This window comes from Neofelis nebulosa, chromosome 1, assembly GCF_028018385.1.
Source record: "Neofelis nebulosa isolate mNeoNeb1 chromosome 1, mNeoNeb1.pri, whole genome shotgun sequence".
Taxonomy (NCBI): domain Eukaryota; kingdom Metazoa; phylum Chordata; class Mammalia; order Carnivora; family Felidae; genus Neofelis; species Neofelis nebulosa.
The window spans coordinates 242,932,824-242,940,041 of NC_080782.1; the positions used below are offsets into that span (position 1 = coordinate 242,932,824).

The 7,218-nt window shown below is 46.9% G+C and overlaps 1 long non-coding RNA gene across 2 annotated transcripts; it reads right to left on the reverse strand.

The window, feature by feature from the left end:
* Nucleotides 1–1,220: 1,220 nt before the first annotated feature.
* Nucleotides 1,221–6,847, reverse strand: LOC131488610 (uncharacterized). 2 transcript variants are annotated; one of them, XR_009250256.1, is made up of 3 exons: nt 6,342–6,847; nt 2,537–2,643; nt 1,221–1,719 (listed from the first exon to the last, which is right to left on the reverse strand). It is a non-coding gene; the product is annotated as an uncharacterized LOC131488610 (long non-coding RNA). The 2 variants fall into 2 exon arrangements; XR_009250257.1 differs by lacking the exon at nt 6,342–6,847 and adding an exon at nt 3,546–3,583.
* Nucleotides 6,848–7,218: the final 371 nt, after the last annotated feature.

Genomic DNA, 7,218 nt, shown 5'->3' on the forward strand with positions numbered 1-7,218 from the left:
AACTCAACATGTCCAAAGCTGGATTTAGGAACTGCCTCAAACTGAGTACTAAGGGTCCTAAGGGTCCTAAGGGTCCTTTCAGTTTGTGGCATCTTTCACCATCCCAAACTCAAAACCCCAGAATAATCGTTTATTTCTCCCTCTTCTTCAATCCAAATTGTATCCATTCTTCTGTTCCCAGCTCCTCTGCCTGGCAACTCTCACCTTCTATTTCTGCCACTCATTTCCTGGCCATTTAACTGTATTCTCTGCCTGCAGACTGGCCCCTGTTCGGCCCATCTTGAGCAAAACCACCCAGATTAACATTTTAAAGCTGCATGTTGAAGTCATTTACCTATTGAAAACCAATCTGTGGCTTTTCATTTAAACAAATCCTCAAGACCCTCCATAACCCAGAGCCACGCTGTTGTTGGCTTTTTCAGCACCATTTCCCCGTGTGAACTCTACACTTCAACAAATGTGGACCACTCGTTATTCTTCTGACATGCCTAGGGGTCCTTTCTTTAGTGACTGCTTTTACTTATCTCTGATACTAAAATGTCTTCTGTCTAGGGGTGCCTGGATGGCTCAGTTGGTTAAGTGTCCTACTCTCAGGACATGATCTCGCAGTTCATGAGATCAAGCCCCACATTAGGCTCTATGTTGACAGCCCTGAAGCCTGATTCAGATTCTCTCTCTCCCTCTCTCTCGGCCCCTCCCTGACTTGCTCTCTCTCTCTCTCTCTCTCTCTCTCTCTCTGTTTTCCTTTGCTCATTTGTTTTGTTTCTTCAATTCCACATATGAGTGAAAGCATGGTATTTGAGACACATCACTATAAGACAGTCAGTTACCTCTCCTGTAGATAATGAACTCACTGAGGGCAGAAACTGACTTGCCCATTGTGTGTATCCAATTAAGAGTATTGATCAAATACATAAGCATTAATGAGAGAAGAGTATTGTTTTTGCCATTTCTGGAGAAAAGATCCACAAAAGTCTTTGGGGGGTTAAGTTTTTTGTATCTTTTAACTTATTTCAAAGACTAGCACAGACATGAATTTCATTGGTGGGCCTTAATAAATATGAAATTCACCTTGACAACAGCAACAAGTAAAACAGAATGGCAGCCTCTTCCCAATGACCTTATGCTTAAAAACATTTTTAAGTGTGTAACTACAGCAATATTGCACATAATGAAAAACCATCAAAGGAACTATATAAAAACACATATTTCAATGAAAATGTGGAATATAAACATAATTGTATTTATATACAAAGAATATGAACATACAGATAAGGACCGGATAGGGGAAATCACACGCTAAAAGATCAAATTTCAGATCTATTTGTTGTGGTAAGATGTTTCTCCCTCCTGGTTACAGTTTAATATTCTTTACTGCTCTTACAAAATAATCTGATCCCCACAATTAAAAAGTCCAAAGCAGAGTATTTTACCCAGAAGAATATGAATTGTCCAGAAAGCCGTTATGCAAGAATCCTACCTCTAAAAGGTAATCAATCATTTTCTACTATCTCTGACACAAAAAGTCTTTAATGTCTTTTTCCTTCATGTCCTCGACTTCCTGCAGTTCCCAGAATGTGTTTCCATCAGCCTTTCATTACACAGTGTCAGTGCGTGGCCTGCAGTTCTTTGTTGTGTATTAGCTGAAAGCTTGACCACATGACTGTCTCAGACATTTAATTCAGTAGGATGGAGAAGCTTCTGGTCAACATCATCAGACTGGGGGGAGAGAAGAAGAAAGAAGAAGGAAACTTTAAACAATTACCTCTTCTTTCAGATGGCGCGGTTTTTCATAGAAAAAGCTTTGAGCAAAACTCGGCTAGGTCTTGAGGGCTTCTACGAAGCTATCATAGAGACTTCAGTTATAAAATAAATGCAATTCTTTCTTTAGTGACGCTCGTCCTCATCACTAGCTGAAACGTCCCTCAAACAGAGCAATCCCACACACACTGCCTAAGAGAAAACTCTCCTTCGTGTACACCTTGAGGAAAAAAATAGTTGTACGTGATGCCTGACCAACACATACAAGCTATTCAAGATGTGAGGATATGAAGCTCTTTGAACTACCCACCAACTTAAGTCAACACATGCTGTTTTCTTACCGAAAGGAACAAATTCAAGCATACCCAGCTGGGCTCAGGTGACAACAGATAACACTTAAATATAGATCCTTTTCCTTCAGGTTCAGAAAAAATGGACATAGTTTTACTCTTGCTTTTCTTTCTTTCTTTTTTAATGTTTATTTGGGGGGGGGGGGCGGGGGACAGGGGCAGAGAGACAGAGCATGAGAGGGGGAGGGGCAGAGAGAGAGGGAGACCCAGAATCTGAAGCCGGCTCCAGGCTCTGAGTTGTCAGCACAGAGCCCAACCTGGGGCTTGAACCCACGAACCGTGAGATCATGACCCGAGCCGAGGTCGGACGCTTAACCAACTGAGCCCCCCAGACGCCCCTACTCTTGCTTTTCAACTGAAGAATTTTGTAAGCCTAGTCGACTTCCAATAATTAATAATAATAATTGCTCTTACCAACTACTTACCATGTGCCGGACATCGAGGCCTGCCGCACGGCCCATCCTCACCACTAGAACTGGAGACAAGGTAGGCCAGGCGGCCTCTTGTTGGGATGCCAGTCCAGTAAAGGGCACTAAAACATGACCAGAAATGTAACTGTTACCGGAAACTGCATTTGGTGCTTGGTGAGTGTCAGGCCAAGCGACACAACCAGGCCAAAGAATAGGAAAAGGAAGGGTTTTACTTGCAACAAGTAAAGGAAAGCACCAGGGATCTTTCCCAAAGCAGTGTCTCCTCCAACAATAAAACAGGGGAAGTTTTAGGCTAAGGGGCATACATATTCACGGAGGGGGCAGTGCGGGGGGGGGGGGGGGGGGGAGGCATTCAGCATGGAAGTCATCCCAAGGTGAGAGAATACAGGTCAAAGTCAGGAGGGCCAGCAAGGGTCAATGTCAACAAGTCTCTGGCTCCAGTCGCTCCATTATCTGAGTGCTCACAGGGGTTTAGATCTTGCAGAGATAACTCAAGGATGTGCCTCAGGTCAGTCTCCACTTTTGAATCAGCACTGGGAGCTTTACCACCGATTTCTTGTCCCCGATGTGATTAGGGTTTCTCCTGGCCTGATAGGGGCTATTTATTCTTACGTTCTTTCACAAGATGCCCGGGGCCTAAAATGCCTTTTTCTTGTATCACCAAAAAGCTAAGTCTGTCTTTTTTTTTTTTTTTTTGGGGGGGGGGGACCCCTAACTCTCTCTCTCTGCTTACACGACCACACGGTTTGCAGACCGCCTGTCAGCAAGAGCAGCAAGGGTGGTGGGAGGATGGGCTTTGGTCAGCCATTTGATCGCCTTGAGGCCATCCCCCAAGGACATACCCAAACCACAACAGATGGCCCCCAGACTGCCTCCTCTGGAGGGCGCCTCCAGGCGACCCCTGGTCCGCCGAGTGGGGTGTGTAAATCGGAGGCCCGAGCGGCCTCCCGGAGGACCTTTAGCGAGAGGCTGAGTCCTTCCTCCTGGCCTCCTTTTTACCCACCACCACTCCCAGGGCAGCGTCTCCAGTAACTCATGTTTTTTTTTTTTTTTTTTTTTTTAATTTTTTTTTTTCAACGCTTTTTATTTATTTTTTGGGACAGAGAGAGACAGAGCATGAACGGGGGAGGGGCAGAGAGAGAGGGAGACACAGAATCGGAAACAGGCTCCAGGCTCCGAGCCATCAGCCCAGAGCCTGACGCGGGGCTCGAACTCACGGAACGCGAGATCGTGACCTGGCTGAAGTCGGACGCTTAACCGACTGCGCCACCCAGGCGCCCCCAGTAACTCATGTTTGAAGAACGTTCTTTTCAGGGGGTGCCAGATCGTGACGCCACCCAGCGCTGCTCGCCTGACTCCCACACCGGCCCCGTTTCCGGGGCCAGCGCCACGGCCCTGCCTCCGTCCCCACCCCCCGCCTCCCGCCGGCGGCCGGGAGAGGCAGCCCTCCGTCCGCCTCTTCGTCGACTGCAGCCGCCGCCGGAGGTCGGAGCGCGAGGCCGGCCCGGGGCCGGGGCTCCCTTCCCCCACTGCCCGGGCGCCCACGCCCTCCGGCGCCCGTGGGAGCCCTCGCCCCGCCTGGCCCAGGCCCCGCCGCTGGGTTTAATCTCCCCGGTGACCCTGTGGCTCCGTTTCGAACGCTTCCGGTCGGCGGTGCTCCCGACGGCCTTCCGCCGCGGCCAGGAGCCCGGGGGTCGGCGTTTCACAGCCCTCGTTCAAGTGAACGGGGCGGCTCAGAAGTGCCGTGCAGGGATCGGCTGATCTGCGGCCGTGGCAGACTCAAAGCAGAGCGAAGCACCGGTGCTCCCGGCGGTCTCAGGCCCGACGCACCCACGAGGCCACTTCTCCCTTGCTCCCGCGGCCGCGGGACAAACTCGCTTCCACCGCGGAAGACCGACCCCGGCCCGCTGCCGCGCTTTCCCTGGTCTTCTCTCACGTTGTGTCTCGTTTTTTCTCCTTGTCCGTCCCGTTAGATTATGAGGAATATTTTGAGGGAATACTATTCATCTTGGTTGACCCCGTGCCTGGCGGGCCCGAAACCGTCGTAGGTCTTTCAGTAGTTCTTGAAAGAGGTGGAAATGCCCGTTGGGCGAGTCGTGGAACGCCATGGTGAACGCGGCTCTTTGATACACGTGTTTTTCTCAGGAGCGAAGTAATGACTGAGGTAAAAGAAACAAGGTGGTGGCCGTTTAACATGGAAGATAGAGACAAGGTAGATAACTTTGCATGGTGAATGATTAAATAACATTCCCCAAATACCTCATTCTCAAACCAACGTGTAATTATTTCCTCAGGGGTGTTAATATTCCAAGTCATCAGCTATGAATTAATGTTCTACCTCTTCAAGACATGTTCCCATATCTTGGACGTACCAATTTTATGAAATTGAAACTTTCTTGATATGATAAAATAGACATCATGAAGTTTACCATTTTAACCATTTTTAAATGTGCAGTTCAGTGGTATTGAGTCCATTCGCATAGATGTGCAACCGTCGTCACTGTCCATTTTCAGAACGTCTTCACCTTTCCAAGCTGAAACTCTGTACCCATTAAACAATAATCCCCTGCCCTCCTCTCCCCCCGTCCCCTGGCAACCCCCGTTCTACTTTCTGTCTCTATGAATTTGCCTATTCTAGGTACTTCATATAAGTGGAATCACACGACATTTGCCCTTCTGTGTCTGGTTTGTTCCACCATAACGTTTTCAAGGCTCATCCATGTTACAGCATGTGTCAGTATTTTGCTTTTCCTTTTAAGGTTGAATAATATTCCTTTGTATCCGTAGATTACATTTTTTTAATCCATTCATCCGTTGACAGACAATTGGAGAGTTTCCACCTTTTGGCTATTGTGAATACATTTAAAATGTTTAAGTAACACATTTAAATAATTTAAAAGTGGAGCAGTACTAAAAGCCGTATAATGAAAACTAGCAGTCTCCCGTCTGCCATCCTGTTGCTCTCCAAAGGGAATAACTTTCATGTCGTTAAGCTCCATTTTCTGGTCGTTTCAGCCATATTTCTAAATGCACTTGTAGTGTATCTTTTTGTTTTTAACTTCTTAAAAAATTTTTTTAACGTTTATTTATTTTTGAGACAGAGAGAGACAGAGCATGAACAGGGGAGGGTCAGAGAGAGAGGAAGACACAGAATCTGAAACAGGCTCCAGGCTCTGGGCCGTCAGCCCAGAGCCCGACGTGGGGCTCGAACTCACGGACCGCGAGGTCGTGACCTGAGCCGAAGTCGGACGCTTAACTGACGGAGCCACCCAGGCGCCCCCGTTTTTAACTTTTTAATGTAATCTGCTGACCACCACCCCTCCATCATAGAAAAGCTGACTCTCCTATTGCACACACCCTTCTTATAACTATAGCTATCTCCCCTCTACCGTTGTGCCAATACAACTACATCACACATTTTGATAAAATACATTGATAGTGCTATATGTGCCAATCGGGGTCCAGCTGGGAGACAGAAACCATACCAGTAATACGAACAGAGAAACTTTAACAGGAAGAATGATTAACTAGCAACTAGGGAAATACCTGAGATACAGAGAACCCTAAAGAATACAGAAATATCAGGTGTACAGAGAAACTAATATTTCCAGGATGGAAGGGGAGTGCCCACGGAAGGGCCCGCTCAGAAAAGCCCTCTCCCCAAGGTGGACAGGGTGTGGTTGTGGCAGAGAAGTGTGATGAGGTGCTGAGGCTGGGCTAATACCCAGGAACCCACCGCTGAGGTGCCGGTGAATCTCACTGGGAAGCTTCCTACTGAGAATCTGTTGGGCAACCTTACCATGAACACGAGGAAACCAAATCCGGAAACCCAAGAGAAGCCCCTTCCTCTTTCAGTGTCCACCAGTGCCTCTTACTGACGAGGTTTGACATTGTGACATCAGCAAAAGAAATCACAGAGTCCGGCTCCAATATCACAAAGGAGGGCAAAGACGGGTGGGTATAGAGCTGAGATGTAATATAATGACAAACAGCACACCATGTTTCTGAGACATAGGTAATCGGAAATCCCCTTCACCACGCTTCATTGCCTCCCATCTAGGTTGGTCTCCTATTTCCTGGATCCATATCTTCCCTCTTTCTCCATTTATAATCTCATTTGAGTAGAAGTGTCACTTCTTGACAGCTACCTAAGAGGTAAACTTTCTGAGAACATGCATCCTGAAAATGTCCTTACAGTACCTGATAGTTTGGCTAGTTACAGAATTCTAAACTCACTTTCCCTCAGAATTTTAAAGGCATTGCACCATTATTTTCTAACTTCCAGCACTGCTGTTAAAAATCCTGATGACATTCTGATTCCTGATCTTTTGTACGTGATCCCTTTTTTGGATTGTTTTTCTTCCTCTGCGGAAGCGTTAGAGGATCCTTTTTTCCTATATAGATTTTTGAAATTTCACAATGATGTATCTTGGTCTGAGTCATTTTAAATTAATCTCTCTGGGCATTCTGTGCCTTTTCAATATGGGTAATCCTGTTCTCTAATTCTGGGAACTTTTCCCATATTATATCTCTGCCATTTTCCACACCTGCACTTTCTCTGTTCTCTTTCTGAAACATCTAGTTGTTTGATGTTGGACCCCTGGTTTGAACCTCTGGGAAGCTGCCCACTGACAATCTGTTGCACTCTGAGCACTGAAAACAAGAAAACCAAAGCC